Consider the following 18,587-nt stretch of genomic DNA (forward strand, 5'->3'; position numbering starts at 1 on the left):
AAGCATTAAAGAATTCTAAGTTTGGTGTCTTGCATGTTTTCTTTACATTAAAATTTTTCAAAAATGTGTTCTTGATGTTCATCATGATCTTCATAGTGTTCTTGGTGTTCATCTTGACATTCATAGCATCCTTGCATGCATTCATTGTTTTGATCTAAAAATTTCATGCATTGCATAATTTTCATGTTTTTCATAAAAAATTCAAAAATCAAAAAAATATCTTTCCCTTTTTCTCTCATCAAATGCGAAAATTTGGATTGACTTTTTCAAAAATTTTTAAAATCAAATTGTTTCTCATGAGTCAAATCAAATTTTCAATTTCAAAATCTTATCTTTTTCAAAATCTTTTTCAAAAATCAAATCTTTTTCAAAATTCTTAGTAATTTCGAAAATTCCAAAAATATTTTTCAAAAATCTTTTTCTTATTTTTATACCAAATTTTCGAAAATAAGAATAACAATTAATGTTTTGATTCAAAAATTTGAAGTTTGTTACTTGCTTGTTAAGAAAGATTCAAACTTTAAGTTCTAGAATCATATCTTGTGATTTCTTATGAATCAAGTCATTAATTGAGATTTTAAAAATCAAATCTTTTTCAAAAACTAATTTCTATCATATCTTTTCAAAAATATCTTCTTATCTTACCTTTTTCAAAAAGTTAGTTTCAAAATATCTTTTCTAACCTCCTAACTTCTTATCTTTTCAAAATTTGTTTCAACTAACTTTTTGTTTGTTTCTTAACTTTTTCAAAACTACCTAACTAACTCTCTCTCTCTAATTTTCGAAAATATCTACCCTCTTTTTCAAAAATTTCTTTTTAATTAACTAATTATTCTTATTTTTATTTTTGATTTTAAAAATTTTCGAAAAATACTAACATTTTTCAAAAACTATTTTCGGGAATCACTAACTCTTTTTCAAAAATATTTTTCGAAAATTATCCCTCCCCCATCTTATTCTATTTATTCATTCATATCCTAACATCTCATCTCACATCTCTACCATCCTCACAGTTGTGTTTCTTCCATTATATTACATTCTTTGTCTCCCCCTCTTCTTCTACTCACACAGGGATCCCTATACTGTGGTATAAAGAATCTCTATTATTATTATTATTATTTTTCTGTGCCTTCTTCTTTGTCATATGAGCAGGAGCAAGGATAAGAATATTCTTGTGGAAGCAGATCCAGAACCTGAAAGGACTCTGAAGAGAAAATTAAGAGAAGCTAAATTACAACAATCCAGAAATAACCTTTCAGAAATTTTTGAACAGGAAGAGGAGATGGCAGCCAAAAATAATAATAATGTAAGGAAGATGCTTGGTGACTTTACTGCACCTAATTCCAATTTACATGGAAGAAGCATCTCCATTCCTGCCATTGGAGCAAACAACTTTGAGCTGAAACCTCAATTAGTTTCTCTGATGCAGTAGAACTGCAAGTTTCATGGACTTCCATCTGAAGATCCTTTTCAGTTCTTAACTGAATTCTTGCAGATATGTGATACTGTTAAGACTAATGGAGTAGATCCTGAAGTCTACAGGCTCATGCTTTTCCCTTTTGCTGTAAGAGACAGAGCTAGATTATGGTTAGATTCTCAACCCAAAGACAGCCTGAACTCTTGGGATAAGCTGGTCACGGCTTTCTTAGCCAAGTACTTTCCTCCTCAAAAGCTGAGCAAGCTTAGAGCTAATGTTCAAACCTTCAGACAGAAAGAAGGTGAATCCCTCTATGAAGCTTGGGAAAGATACAAACAGTTGACCAAAAAGTGTCCTTCTGACATGCTTTCAGAATGGACCATCCTGGATACATTCTATGATGGTTTATCTGAGCTATCAAAGATGTCACTGGACACCTCTGCAGGTGGATCCATTCACCTAAAGAAAACGTCTGCAGAAGCTCAAGAACTCATTGACATGGTTGCTAATAACCAGTTCATGTACACTTCTGAAAGGAATCCTGTGAGTAATGGGACGCCTATGAAGAAGGGAGTTCTTGAAGTTGATACTCTGAATGCCATATTGGCTCAGAATAAAATATTGACTCAGCAAGTCAATATGATTTCTCAGAGTCTGAATGGAATGCAAGCTGCATCCAACAGTACTCAAGAGGCTTCTTATGAAGAAGAAGCTTATGATCCTGAGAACCCTGCAATAGTAGAGGTGAATTACTTAGGTGAACCTTATGGAAACACCTATAACTCAACATGGAGAAATCATCCAAATTTCTCATGGAAGGATCAAAAGCCTCAACAAGGCTTTAATAATGGTGGAAGAAACAGGTTTAACAATAGTAAACCTTTTCCATCATCCACTCAGCAACAGACAGAGAACTCTGAACCAAATGCTTCTAATTTAGCAAATCTAGTCTCTGATCTATCTAAGGCCACTGTGAGTTTCATGAATGAAACAAGATCTTCCATTAGAAATTTGGAAGCACAAGTGGGCCAGCTGAGTAAAAGGATCACTGAAATCCCTCCTAGTACTCTCCCAAGCAATACAGAAGAGAACCCAAAAGTAGAGTGCAAGGCCATTGACATAAGCACCATGGCCGAACCTACAAGGGGAGTGGAGGACATGAATCCCAAGGAGGAAGACCTCCTGGGACGTCCAGTGACCAATAAGGAGCTTCCCTCTGAGGAACCAAAGGAATCTGAGGCTCATCTAGAGACCATAGAGATTCCATTGAACCTCCTTATGCCCTTCATGAGCTCGGATGAGTATTCTTCTTCTGAAGAGAATGAGGATGTTAGTGAAGAGCAAACTGCCAAGTTTCTTGGTGCAATCATGAAGCTGAATGCCAAATTATTTGGCATTGATACTTGGGAAGTTGAACCTCCCTTGTTCATCAATGAACTAAGTGATCTGGATCAACTGACATTGCCTCAGAAGAGACAGGATCCTGGAAAGTTCATAATACCCTGTACCATAGGCACCATAATCTTTAAGGCTCTATGTGACCTTGGTTCAGGAATAAACCTCATGCCCCTCTCTGTAATAGAGAAACTGGGAATCTATGGGGTGCAAGCTGCTAAAATCTCATTAGAGATGGCAAACAGTTCAAGAAAACAGGCTTATGGACAAGTAGAGGACGTGTTAGTAAAGGTTGAAGGCCTTTACATCCCTGCTGATTTCATAGTCCTGGATACTGGAAAGGAAGAGGATGAATCCATCATCCTAGGAAGACCTTTCCTGGCCACAGCAAGAGCTGTGATTGATGTTGACAGAGGTGAAATAGTCTTTCAATGGAATGAGGACTCCCTTGTGTTTAAAACTCAAGTATCTCCCTCTGCAACCATGGAGAGAAGCAGAAAAAGCTTCTCTCAAAGCAGAGTCAACCAGAGCCCCCACAGTCAAACTCTAAGTTTGGTGTTGGAGAGTCTCAACAAAGCTATGCACATCTGTGAGGCTCCATGAGAGCCCACTGTCAAGCTATTGACATTAAAGAAGCGCTTATTGGGAGGCAACCCAATTTTTATTTATCTAACTATATTTTTCTTAGTTATATGTCTTTGTAGGTTCATGATCATGTGGAGTCACAAAATAAATATAAAAATTGAAAACGGAATCAAAAACAGCAGAGAAAAATCACACCCTGGAGGAGCATCTGTTTGGCGTTCAGCGCCAGAACAGAGCATGGTGCTGGCGCTAAACGCCCAAAATGGGCAGCTTCTGGGCACTGAACGCCAGAACAGGCATGGTTCTGGCGTTCAACGCCAGAAATGGCACACAAATGGACGTTGAACGCCCAAAATGGCCACCAACCTGGCGCTGAACGCCCAGAGTTGTGTGCAAAGGCATTTTTACATGCCTAATGGGTGCAGGGATGTAAATCCTTGAACACCTCAGGATCTGTGGACCCCACAGGATCCACTCAGGATCTGTGGACCCCACAGGATCCCCACCTACCTCTACTCACTTCTTCTCACCACTCTCTTTCACACAACCCCATAAACACTCTTCCCCAAAAACCCTTCACCAATCACCTCAATCTCTCTTCTCCATCAACTCTTCACCACTCACATCCATCCACTCTTCCCCATAAACCTACCTCATAAACTCCACATACCTTCAAAATTCAAAACCAATTTCCCACCCAAACCCACCCATATGGCCAAACCTTAACCCCCCCTCCCTTCTATATAAAGCCCTCCATTCTTCATCAAATTCACACAACACACCCCTCTACACCCTTCTTGGCCGAAACCACATCTCCCTCTCCCTCTTCATATTTCTTCTTCTTCTTCTTCTATTCTTTTGTTTATTGCTCGAGGGCGAGCAATATTCTAAGTTTGGTGTGGTAAAAGCATGGCTTTTTTGTTTTTCCATTACCATTGATGGCACCTAAGACCGGAGAATCCTCTAGAAAGGGGAAAGGGAAGACAAAAGCTTCCACATCCGAGTCATGGGAGATGGAAAGGTTCATCTCCAAAGCCCATCAAGACCATTTCTATGATGTTGTGGCCAAGAAGAAGGTGATCCCTGAGGTCCCTTTTAAACTCAAAAGAAATGAGTATCCGGAGATCCGACATGAAATTCAAAGAAGAGGTTGGGAAGTTCTAACAAATCCCATCCAACAAGTCGGCATCCTAATGGTTCAAGAGTTCTATGCCAATGCATGGATCACCAAGAACCATGATCAAAGTAAGAACCCGGATCCAAAGAACTATGTTACAATGGTTCGGGGGAAATACTTAGATTTTAGTCCGGAGAATGTGAGGTTGGCGTTTAACTTGCCCATGATGCAAGGAGATGAACGCCCCTACACTAGAAGGGTCAACTTTAATCAAAGGTTGGACCAAGTCCTTATGGACATATGCGTGGAAGGAGCTCAATGGAAGATTGACTCCAAAGGCAAGCCAGTTCAACTAAGAATATTGGACCTCAAGCCTGTAGCTAGAGGATGGTTGGAGTTCATTCAATGCTCAATCATTCCCACTAGCAACCGGTCTGAAGTTACTATAGACCGGGCCATCATGATCCATAGCATCATGATTGGAGAAGAGGTGGAAGTTCATGAGATTATACCTCAAGAACTCTACAAGGTGGCTGACAAGTCTTCCACTATAGCAAGGTTAGCCTTTCCTCACCTCATTTGCCACCTATGCAATTCAGCTGGGATTGACATAGAGGGAGATATCCTCATTAAAGAGGACAAGCCCATCACTAAGAAAAAGATGGAGCAAGCAAGAGAGCCCATTCATGGAGCTCAAGAGGCGTATGAAGCTCATCACCATGAAATCCCGGAGATGCCTCAAATGCACTTTCCTCCACAAAACTATTGGGAGCAAATCAACACCTCCCTAGGAGAATTGAGTTCCAATATGGGACAACTAAGGGTGGAACATCAAGAGCACTCCATCATGCTTCATGAAATAAGAGAAGATCAAAAAGCAATGAGGAAGGAGCAACAAAGACAAGGAAGAGACATAGAAGAGCTCAAGGACATCATTGGTTCCTCAAGAAGGAAACGCCACCATCACTAAGGTGGATTCATTCCTTGTTCTTCTTTATTCTGTTTTTCGTTTTCTATGTTATGTGCTTATCTATGTTTGTGTCTTCATTACATGATCATTAGTAGTAGTAACTATGTCTTAAAGTTATGAATGTCCTATAAATCCATCACCTCTCTTAAATAAAAAAATGTTTTAATTCAAAAGAACAAGAAGTACATGAGTTTCGAATTTATCCTTGAACTTAGCTTAATTATATTGATGTGGTGACAATGCTTCTTGTTTTCTGAATGTATGCTTGAACAGTGCATATATCTTTTGAAGTTGTTGTTTAAGAATGTTAAATATGTTGGCTCTTGAAAGAATGATGACTAGGAGACATGTTATTTGATAATCTGAAAAATCATAAAAATGATTCTTAAAGCAAGAAAAAGCAGCAAAGAACAGAGCTTGCAGAAAAAAAAAATAGGCGAAAAAAAAAATTTTAGAAAGAAAAGCAAGCAGAAAAAGCCAAAAGCTCTTAAAACCAAGAGGCAAGAGCAAAAAGCCAATAACCCTTAAAACCAAAAGGCAAGGGCAAATAAAAAGGATCCCAAGGCTTTGAGCATCAGTGGATAGGAGGGCCTAAAAGGAATAAAATCCTGGTCTAAGCGGCTAAACCAAGCTGTCCCTAACCATGTGCTTGTGGCGTGTAGGTGTCAAGTGAAAACTTGAGACTGAGCGGTTAAAGTCAAGATCCAAAGCAAAAAAAGAGTGTGCTTAAGAACCCTGGACACCTCTAATTGGGGACTTTAGCAATGCTGAGTCACAATCTGAAAAGGTTCACCCAATTATGTGTCTGTGGCATTTATGTATCCGGTGGTAATACTGGAAAACAAAGTGCTTAGGGCCACGGCCAAGACTCATAAAGAAGCTGTGTTCAAGAATCATCATACTGAACTAGGAGAATCAATAACACTATTCGACATCTAAAGTTCCTATAGATGCCAATCATTCTGAACCTCAATGGATAAAGTGAGATGCCTAAACTATTCAAGAGGCAAAAAGCTATAAGTCCCGCTCATATGATTGAAGCTCTGTTTCACTGATAGTTTGGAATTTATAGTATATTCTCTTCTTTTTATCCTATTTGATTTTCAGTTGCTTGGGGACAAGCAACAATTTAAGTTTGGTGTTGTGATGAGCGGATAATTTATACGCTTTTTGACATAGTTTTTAGTATGTTTTTAGTAGAATCTAGTTACTTTTAGGGATGTTTTCATTAGTTTTTATGTTAAATTCACATTTCTGGACTTTACTATGAGTTTGTGTGTTTTTCTATGATTTCAGGTATTTTCTGGCTGAAATTGAGGGACTTGAGCAGAAATCAGATTCAGAGGTTGAAGAAGGACTGCTGATGCCGTTGGATTCTGACCTCCCTGCACTCAAAGTGGATTTTCTGGAGCTACAGAACTCGAAATGGCGCGCTTTCAATTCTGTTGGAAAGTAGACATCCAGGGCTTTCCAGAAATATATAATAGTTCATACTTTGGCCAAGAATAGACGATGTAAACTGGCGTTCAACGCCAGCTTTCTGCCCAAACCTGGCGTCCAGCGCCAGAAAAGGAGCCAAAACCAGAGTTGAACGCCCAAACTGGCACAAAAGCTGGCGTTCAACTCCAAGAAAGACCTCTACACGTGCAACACTCAGGCTCAGCCCAAACACACACCAAGTGGGCCCAAGAAGTGGATTTATACATCAATTACTTACTCATGTAAACCCTAGTAGCTAGTTTATTATAAATAGGACCTTTTACTATTGTATTAGGCATCTTTTGATCATCTTAGGATCTTAGGATCATCTTTGAACGCATTGTTCTTAGATCAGAGGGGCTGGCCATCTCGGCCATGCCTGGACCTTTCAATTATTTATTTTTAACGGTAGAGTTTCTACACTCCATAGATTAAGGTGTGGAGCTCTGCTGTTCCTCAAGGATTAATGCAAAGTACTACTGTTTTCTATTCAATTCATCTTATTTCGCTTCTAAGATATCCATTCACACCCAAGAACGTGATGAAGGTGATGATTATGTGTGACGCTCATCACCATTCTCCCCTATGAACACGTGCCTGACAAACACTTCCGTTCTACATGCAATAAGCTAGAATGAATATCTCTTAGATCTCCTAACCAGAATCTTCATGGCGTAAGCTAGAATGATGGCAGCATTCAAGAGAATCCGGAAAGTCTAAACCTTGTCTGTGGTATTCCGAGTAGGATTCAATGATTGAATGACTGTGACGAGCTTCAAACTCGCGATTGTTGGGCGTTAGTGACAGACGCAAAAGGAGGGTGAATCCTATTCCAGCATAATCGAGAACTGACAGATGATTAGCCGTGCTGTGACAGAGCATGTGAGCATATTTTTCACTGAGAGGAGGGGATGTAGCCACTGACAACGGTGATGCCCTTGCATAAAGCCAGCCATGGAAAGGAGTAAGACTGATTGGATGAAGATAGCAGGAAAGCAGAGGTTCAGAGGAACGAAAGCATCTCCATTCGCTTATCTGAAATTCTCACCAATGAATTACATAAGTATTTCTATCCCTATTCTATTAATTAATTTCGAAAACCTCATTACTATTTTATATCTGCCTGACTGAGATTTGCAAGGTGACCATAGCTTGCTTCATACCAATAATCTCCGTGGGATTTGACCCTTACTCACGTAAGGTATTACTTGGACGACCCAGTGCACTTGCTGGTTAGTTGTATCGAAGTTGTGAACCATGGTATTGGCACCATGTTCTTGGCGCCATTGCCAGGGAAAGAAAGAGCCGTAAATTTTACATAATCAAAGTGTAATCACGATTGCGCGTACCAAGTTGCTCACATTGCCAGGAATTGTTTGAGCCTGGACATCACAATTCGTGCACCAAGCTCCTCTATGTCTCGCCCTTGTCTTTGCTACTCCTCCCTCATGATCCTCTGATCCTCCCTTATTTGATGGAGGGTGGCAGCTTGATCTTGGTGCTCAATCCTCAACTGATCCACCGAATAGGTCAGCTCCCCTATAGATGTGTTTGGTTGGTCCCAATAGTCACGAAAAGGAAAGTACATTCCCTGAGGCATCTCCGGGATCTCAGGTGCAGGTAGCTGAACAGGCTCATGCTGTGGTCCAAGCGTCTACTTCGTGGCATGTTGCATCCTCCTCTTGGTGATGGGCTTGTCCTCCTCAATCAGGGTATCTCCTGCTATGCTTATTCCAGCTGACTGGCATAGGCGATAGATGAGGTGAGGAAATGCTAGCCTTGCTTGGGTGGAGGCTTTGCCAGCTACCTTGTAGAGCTCCTGAGGTATTACCTCGTGCACTTTCACCTCATTTCCGAGCATAATGCAATGAATTATTATTGTTCAGACTATGGTAACCTCAGATTGGTTACATGTGGGGATGATGGAGCATTGGATAAACTCCAACTAGCGTAAAATTCTTGCACCATGAGCGTTCTAACTCCAGAAATAGGATTAGTCAGAATTTCCCAATCCCTTCTCCAAATTTCGTGTTGGATCTCTGGATATTCCTCTTCTTTGAGCTTAAAGGCGACCTCGGGTATCACCTTTTTATACCTCACCACATCATAGAAGTGGTCTTGATGAATGATAAACCACTATTTCATGGTTTATCTTGTGCTCAATTGAGTGGTTTTTACCAACTCTTTACCCACTTATTCATACTATTTGCATGGTTTTATATTTCCTTCCTAATTATGTGTTTTGATTGAAAACATGCTTTTTTGATCTTATATTTGCTTATTATTAATCCTCTCTTATTACCATTAGATGTCTTGATATGTGTGTTAAGTGATTTCAGAGATTACAGGGCAAGAATGGCTCAGAGGATGGAAAGGAAGCATGCAAAAGTGGAAGGAATACAAGAAGTTGGAGAAACTGCTAAGCTGTCTAGCCTGACCTCTTCGCACTCAAACAGCTATAACTTTAGCTATAGAGGTCCAAACGACACGGTTCCAGTTATGTTGGAAAGCTAACGTCCGGGGCTTCAATTTGATACATAATATGCTATAGTTCCCCTGACGCTAGGCGACACGACCGCGTGCTCCATGCGGCCGCGTCGCAAGTGACAAAAATTAGCGAATCTGAATTCACAACCAACGAATTCTGAGCTGTTTCTGACCCACTTTGCGGCCCAAAAAACACAGATTAGAGGCTATAAAGTAGGGGAATGTATCCATTCATGGGGAGGCTCTCACATTCACAATTTTAGGAGTAGATGTAGTTTTTAGAGAGAGAGGTTCTCTCCTCTCTCTCTTAGGATTAGGATTTAGGACTTCTCTTAGTTTTAGGAGTGACTCTCAATCCCAGGTTCAATGTTCTTTTGCTTTATATTTATCTCTTACTTTCAGATACTTTAATACTTATATTAGTTATGTTGCCTATTTGGCTTATGCTACATTCATGTTATGATTTTCTTAATTAATATTATTTGAGGTATTTCAGATTTATGATTGCTTTCTTTTATTTATATAAATAATTTAGATTTTTCCCATTTGGTCTTGGTTAAGAAATCAGTAATTCAACATTATCAAACTCAGCATAATTGATAATCGCTATCTTGCTAATTGAACTGAACTTCAATAATCCCAACTTTTTCTTAGGAAATAAATAGGATTCGAAGGTCAAACTAATTAGTCTCTTGACTTTCCTTTGCTTTAAAGGTTAACTAAGAGGAATTAAGATTCAACTTTCATTATTGTTGAGAGAGATAACCAAGTTGGACCTCCAATTTCTCATACCTTGCCAAAAGTTTATTTTACAGTTATTTATTTATTTTTTATTGCTTGAAATTATACCTGTGCGCATTGCCCAAACTCTAGAACCCCAATTTAAAAACTCATAACCAATAATAAGAACATACCTCCCTGCAATTCCTTGAGAAGACGACCCGAGGTTTGAATACTCGGTTATCAATTTCAAAGGGGTTTGTTACTTTTGACAACCAAAATGTTTGTACGAAGGGATTTCTGTGGGTTTAGAGACTATATCTACAATGCGACTATTTTTATGAAATTCTTTACTGGCAAAAATCCTAACGTCAATGAACCTTGGTAAGGAATCTCCATGATTCCCAAGATTCAGAGGTAGAAGCGGGAGCTTTTTCCTTTCTCTTCTTTGAAGATTCGCCAGCTTTTGGTGCCATGGAGGAAGAGTAGAGGCAAAAAGTGGAGCTTTTGCAACACCAATCTTAAGAACTTTGCTCATTCTTGAGCAAATAATAACAAAAGAAAAGGGGAGTAGTAGAAGGGAGAAGAAAATATATTATTTTGACTAAGCTTATTATATATATTCAATCCAAGAAATTACAACTAAAAATTCTAAAATGGCATGGTAATAACAGAAAAATTAAAATGTGAAAGTGTTAGGATTAGAATTTTTTTCACCCAAAATTGGCCGATTGGCCGGACGACCTCCCCACACTTAAAAGTTGGCATCGTCCTTGGTGCATTCAAAGATGAGCATGTGGGGATTGCCACCTTCAGCTAGTGGATCAACCGGCTGCTGCATGTTCTTTCTTCTGCTCCTTGTTTCTAATGATGACTCATCCTGAAGAATATAAAATAGTAAAATGAGTAAACTCAAAGGCAAGGAGGCATATATTGTCGGAATGAGGCAAGAATCACTAAAATGAAGTGAGTGAGTTAATGCATGACATTAAAAAAAAATAGTGTGCGTATTCTAAGCTTGCGCGCGGTTTGGAACACACACACTAGTATAGAAAACTATGTCACAATTACACAAAAGAAGCATGCACTTTATCCATTCTAGTGTGCTTAAGATACTTTAAAAAAAACTTCTAGGTTAAGACAAAAAAATAAATAATAAGGAAGCATGAAAGCATTCAAGCAATAATCAAGCAATTGTAAAATGGATAATGAAGGAAATTGGTTGATGTGTAATGGACCAAATAAAATATAAAATTCACACATCAATCAATGATACACTTTGAAATTTAGTTCGCATCACCTAATTGACAAAGAATGTGGAACATGGGTGCTATGCAACTTAGGAAAACAGAGATAGAAGTTGAAATCTATCACATAACAAGCATGGTCCACAAGGCTCAAAAAGCTCAAAAAGATGTCACTAGGTAAGCTTACAATCCAATTTCACAATTTCTCAATCTCAATGCATGAACTAGGTGACGTAAATAAAAATCAATCATAAACAAGCATCACCTAACAAAAAATGCATCAACTACATACAATTGCCTCATCATGGTTAAAGAATTTAAATAACATAATGGCCAAAACATGTAATTCAAAAGGTTTAGAATGCTTTGAAGGCAATTCACATGCACTTGGTATTCACAAATGTTAAACATGAAAAATTCAATACCAAACAATAAAGTATATCTTAAATAAAGAAATCTAACAATGAATATTCACAATAACAATGCCAAAATAGCATCATACCAGTAATCAGCAGCAATAAACAGCAAATTAGATTAATAATCCAACACTTATCACCAAAATCTAACCTATACTAACAACCTAATCTACTAGAATAGAAAATTAAACTAACTATCTAACAAATGGAGATGGTGATAGATGGTGAATGGTGGTGATGGATAATGGTTGAAGGAGGGAAAGAAGAGAGGAGAAGAGAAAAGAAGAAAAAAATGGAGAGAAGAGAAGAAAAAAAGAGTATGTGAATAGGGGGTCACATGTACGCGGAAGGTCACGCGTACACATGACATGGGAAAAATGGGAAGCAACGCGTATACATGGATCACGCATATGCGTGACTGATGCTCGTGCTCATTGCACAGTACCCGCATGGTCCTGGCACAACTCTCTATCCAGGCCATGCGGTGGCACAATCCACGCACTATTGATGCATGGTCAAATTTTGGGGGTCACGCATACACGGGACATGCTCTCTTTTTTTTTTTAAGACAAGCCAAACTCCAAAATTAACAAAATCTTTAAGCATGCAATGCAAAACAAAAAGGCAATTCAAGACAAGATTATTAACTATTCAAATATGAAACTTAAAACACAAATCTAACCAAGCAAACTAACATCTAAGAGCAATATATACAAGAATGATATAGAGAAAAGAAGTACCTAACAATGAAAACTCAATTCATTCATCAACTATATACAAAAGAGAAAATAGAAAGAGTTTACCATGGTGGCTAGCACTTTTGTTTATTGTCCTTAAGTTAGACTTATGGAGAGCTCTAATCAAGGAGACTTGTGATTGAATTCATCCTTGAATTTCCACCAGTGCTTGGACTTCAAATGATTTCCAGAATTTCCAATCAAGTGCACCAAACCTTGGTGAAGTTCCACACAAGTCAGGAGCTTCCAAAATTGATCCTCCTCTTGCAATCCAGGATCCTAAAACTTATTCTCACACCCGCCTTCTAGTTGATCTTCATGCTTCCATTCAGGTGTCATCACTTCAGAATTCTTATATAAGCACCCAAACATCCTCCTAGACCCATTAAATTTAGCAACCCTCCAACCATTGGATTTAAACTTTGATGATTTAACCATGATGAACCTAGAATGGTGCTTCCAACGATTAACCATCTCTATTTTGCTCTTCAACCGACAAATATTCTTAAATTGACCATTCGTCTCAAGCAAATCATATTCAAGCGGGATAATAAAGCTTAAGGACAAGAATTTTACCCACTCAAATGTAAGTGGTGATGGTAACTTACGAGGAGATGTCTCCAATGGTCTTGACAAAGTAATTTCTACTCCCGTCCGTCCTCTTTGAAGGGCTTCCACCACTTGACAAGATTCTTCAAGCTCTACCTCTTGATAAGCTTCCTTAAGTTTAAATTCTTCTTCACCAACTTCTTCTAGCTCTTTCCCATCATTTAAATCATACCTTAGAGGTTGCATAAGATGTATGTCAACACCCCTTTCAAATTCAATGGGGGAAGGCTGAACATGTTCATCAAGGGAATTGGTCAGTATAGACAAAACATTACTAATGATGAAATCCACTTCCTGATCAATTTCTCTCAATTCTTCAACCGTTCCTTCTGGCTCAATTATCTCAACTTTCTCCTTTGGTTGAGGTTCTTGCTTCAACTCCTCTTCTTCACCTTGAAGCTCCAAATTCTTTTCCTCACTATGCTCTTTGGTTTATCCTCCACATTCGTCAATGGGAGTGTCTTGATTGCATGAGAAGTAGGTAGGAAACTATGCGGTTAACGACTTCAGTCATGGTAGCCACCATAGTTTCTAGCCCTCTTTGCTCTTCTTCTTGCTTTTGGAGAAGAAAGTAAATATCTCTTTGTTCTTGCATTAAAAGTTAGAGAGCTTTATTCAATGAAGGAGGTAGTGAAAAAGAGGGCTCATGATTTGGGAGAAAGATGTCATAGTCACTACAAGAAAATGGAGCATTTATAACAAAAAAATTGTATCAAATTTAAAATTGTTACAAATTATGATTTTTTCGTAACAATAATTAGTTATTGTTACAAAACATTTCAATATTTTGTAACAACGTGATTCCTTTTGTTACAAATTATGTTAGCTTTCGTATCGAATTGTTATTTTGTTGCAAAATGTTATAATGTTTTGCAACAAAAGATTATATTATTACAAAAATTTAAAATATTTTGTAACAAAATATCTATTTGTCTCAAAAGCTCTAAATATTTTATAACAAAAAAAGTAATTTGTCACAAAATACAATATTTTTGTAATAAGTTATTTATTTGTCACAAAATTTAAAGAATTTTTGTAACTAATAAAAAATTTTGTTTTAACATATTAAATGTAAGACTTCGAATTTTTGAAAATTAATATAATGAGTTATTTATAATTTATTATATTTATTTAAAATTTTATATTCAAAAATTTATTTTACTAAAAATATTTAAGTCAAATTAATGATATTTTGTTTTTAAAAATATTTTAAAAATTAAATAATAAATTATTTATAATTTATTATATTTATTCAAAATAATTTTTTAGAGATTTTTATATTAAATGAACTATTTTCTTATTTATAGTTTAAAGTTTTAGTAATTTAAAAAATATAAAAATTTTATATGATTTGATTTAAATATTTAAAATTTTTAAATTCAATACTTTAACTTTTACAAATAAAAAAATTCACTTGATTATCTTCAATTTTATCTTAATTAGTATTTATTTAAAAATAAGTTGTAAATTAATAATAAAATAATATTTTAAACATAATTAATTTAATTTCCAATACTTCTTAAAATTAGTATATTTATTTAAAAATATTTAAAAAATTTATAGTTAAACAATATCTTTATATAATTATTATAAAATTAAAATTATTTTTCAATTATTATACTATTCTTATTTTTATTAAAAATACTTAATTTATCTAAACCTTAATCTTGATACAACTCACACTCACTTCCCCCCTTTAACCTAGCCACCAGCCCTCCCCTTTTCAAAACACTTGCCCAGCGGAAAGAAAAGAAAGAAAGGAAGGGAAAGAGAAACAGAAACAGGGAAAAGAGGAAGAAGAGGAGAGGGAAAAGGAGGGGAGGATGACGCCGGCGAGTATCACTGTCGCCGTGCCGTTGTATCACACCCAGAGGAGAGAGGCGCTGTCGGGCAAGGGCCAAGGAGAGAGAGAGAGTCGCGCCTACCACGAGCCCGCTATTGGAGGATTCGTCATCACGCCCAGCCACCATTGTCGATGTTCAAGCCGTCGGCCGCTGTCCTCTGCTTTTCTCGTCGTCTGAAGAGTTGCTGCCATCTTCCACTTGTCCCGCCGTCCTGTTCCTTGCCTCTGTTCTCTCACCTGCTGTTTTCGCTGCTGGTATTGGTACTTGTATAAATGATCTGATTTAGTGTTAAGTTTTTCTATTAATTGTTCATTGCTGAGGAAAGCATGTTGTAGCATTCTGGAGCAAAACTTCCTTGAAAATTAGACCATGTGATTGGGTATATCTATTTGGATCAATGATGTGAATGAATTAGGGATGTTGTATGAAAAGGCTCAATTAGAAGATCTGTTAATTTTGTTATCAATGAATATGCTTGTTATTTAGGGTTAGTTTTGATTAGGAGTATAGGTTGTGTATTCTTTTTCGCTGATTTGGCTATTGGACACTAAGATTTTTAGAATCTTTTTACCCTCCCCCATGGGGCTTATTGCCGCTTCTCGTATTACAAGTTTGATTCAAAAGTCTTTTTGAGATACTACAATTTCATTTTTTCTTGGAAGGGTCTCTTACATCAATATGTTCTTCAGTATTATTATTTAAAAGCTTGACATAGTGTGATGGTTTATGGATGCATATGGATTTTTGGTCAAGAGTGGCTTTTCAGCCTCTTGGCTTTGGATTTTGATTTTGAATGGTTATTCTCAAAATATTAGACACCACTGATAGAAGGTTGGTGTATACTTTCCGCTGTACCTCTTAGGAATAGTTTTCCTTATTATAGTTCTATGAGTGAATGTGGAATAGATTACTCTCGTTGGACATGGAAAATAAATAAATAAAGAAAAAATTTTTTTTCCTAGGATCTTTTTTTTGCTGGATTATAATTTTCCTAGATGGTGATGTTGCAATGTTATCTTAGATTTACATTTTCTGTAGATAAATGATCCACATGCTTTTATTAACCTAGTTTGGTTACTTCTACTAACCTAGTTTGGTTACTGGTGCACGAATTGTGAATCACACTTTTCACAACTCGTACCACTAACCAGCAAGTGCACTGGGTCGTCCAAGTAATACCTTACGTGAGTAAGGGTCGAATCCTACAGAGATTGTTGGTTTGAAGCAATCTATGGTTATCTTGCAATTCTTAGTCAGGAAGTCAATTATATTTATCAGTTGAATTGCGAATAAACAAGAGAGCATGGGTTAAAGGTTACTTGTTATGCAGTAATGGAGAATATGTTGGGGTTTTGGAGATGCTTTGTCTTCAGAATCTCTGCTTTCCTCTGTCCTCTGATTCACGCACGCACGTCCTTCTATGGCAAGCTGTGTGTTGGTGGATCACCGTTGTCAATGGCTACCATCCATCCTTCCAGTGAAAAGGGTCCAAGTGCGCTGTCACCGCACGGCTAATCATCTGCAGGTTCTCAGTCGTACCGGAATAGGATTTACTATCCTTTTGCATCTGTCACTACGCCCAGCACTCGCGAGTTTGAAGTGTGTCACAGTCATCCAATCCCACAATCCTACTCGGAATACCACAGACAAGGTTTAAACTTTCTGGATTCTCATGAATGCCGCCATCAATCTAGCTTATACCACGGAGATTCTGATTAAGGAATCTAAGAGATATTCATTCAATCTGATGTAGAACGGAGGTGATTGTCAGACACACGTTCATGGATTGAGAAAGGTGATGAGTGTCACTGATCATCACCTTCTCTATAGTTAGGCGCGAATGGATATCTTAGATAGGAACACGCATGTTTGAATAGAAAACAGAAATACTTGCATTAATTCATTGGGACACAGCAGAGCTCCTCACCCCCAACAATGGAGTTTAGAGACTCATGCCATCAAAGAGTATATAGTTCAGATCTAGAATGTCATGAGATACAAAATAAGTCTCTAAAAGTTGTTTAAATACTAAACTAGTAGCCTAGGTTTACAAAAAATGAGTAAACTATGATGGGTGGTGCAGAGATCCACTTCTGGGGCCCACATGGTGTGTGCTGGGGCTGAGACTTAAACAATTCACGTGCATAAGGCTGTTTTGGGCGTTCAACGCCAGGTTTGGATCCATTTCTGGCGTTGAACTCCAACTTTTAATCCTTTTCTGGCGCTGGACGCCAGAATTGGGCAGAGAACTGGCGTTGAACACCAGTTTATGTCGTCTATCCTTGAGCAAAGTATGGACTATTATATATTGCTGGAAAGCCCTGGATGTCTACTTTCCAACGCAATTGAAAGTGCACCATTTTGAGTTCTGTAGCTCCAGAAAATCCACTTTGAGTGCAGGGAGGTCAGAATCCAATAGCATCAGCAGTCCTTTTTCAGCCTGAATCAGATTTTTGCTCAGCTCCCTCAATTTCAGCCAGAAAAATACCTGAAATTACAGAAAAATACACAACTCATAGTAAAGTCCAGAAATATGAATTTTTCCTAAAAACTAATGGAAATAAACTAAAAACTAACTAGAATATACTAAAAATTATATGAAATTAACCCCAAAAAGCGTATAAAATATCCGCTCATCACAACACCAAACTTAAACTGTTGCTTGTCCTCAAGCAACTAGACAAATAAAATAGAAGACTAATAGGTTGAGAAGCAATAATATCTCAGAGTTTTTGAGTGAAGCTCAGATTCAAATTAGATGAGCGGGACTAGTAGCTTTTTGCTTCCGAACAGTTTTGGCATCTCACTTTATCCATTGAAAAAGTCCCCAATTAGAGGTGTCCAGAGTTCTTAAGCACACTCTTCTTTCTGCTTTGGACCTTGACTTTAACCGCTCAGTCTCAAGTTTTCACTTGACACCTTCACGCCACAAGCACATGGTTAGGGACAGCTCGGTTTAGCCGCTTAGGCCAGGATTTTATTCCCTTAGGCCCTCCTATCCACTGATGCTCAAAGCCTTGGGATCCTTTTTATTACCCTTGCCTTTTAGTTTTAAGGGCTATTGGCTTTTTTTTTTTTGCTACTTTTTCTTGCTTCAAGAATCATTTTTATGATTTTTCAGATTATCAATAACATGTCTCATGTTCATCATTCTTTCAAGAGCCAACATATTTAACAGTCTTAAACAACAAATTCAAAAGACATATGCACTGTTCAAGCATTCATTCAGAAGACAGAAAGTATTGCCACCACATGTAACTAATTAGAATTTCTCTTGTTAAAACTCGAAATTTTATTGCCTCTTATTCAAAAGATCTACTATTTTGTTCATGTTTGCTGATGATGAGAAAAATAAACTATGGCTTAATTGGAGATAAAATCAAAATAGATACTAATTACTACTATATGACTCCTAAGGTGAACCTCTATATTGACACTATCACAGAATTAAAGCAGAAATTGGAATTTAACAACCTTTGTTCTGGGAAGTGGATGTTCCTCTGATCCGTGGGGTGCTTGGTCCTTCAAGAGATAACTTCTGGCGCTTCAATTCCCTTAAGTCAC

General features: G+C 37.5%; 1 non-coding gene across 1 annotated transcript; it reads right to left on the bottom strand.

Moving 5' to 3' along the window:
* Positions 1-1,678: 1,678 nt before the first annotated feature.
* LOC148576976 (small nucleolar RNA R71) lies at positions 1,679-1,786 on the bottom strand. Its single transcript, XR_015903569.1, has one exon. It is a non-coding gene; the product is annotated as a small nucleolar RNA R71 (small nucleolar RNA).
* Positions 1,787-18,587: the final 16,801 nt, after the last annotated feature.

This window comes from Arachis ipaensis, chromosome B1, assembly GCF_059453495.1.
Source record: "Arachis ipaensis isolate K30076 ecotype BB chromosome B1, ASM5945349v1, whole genome shotgun sequence".
In the NCBI taxonomy this organism is placed as follows: Eukaryota; Viridiplantae; Streptophyta; class Magnoliopsida; order Fabales; family Fabaceae; genus Arachis; species Arachis ipaensis.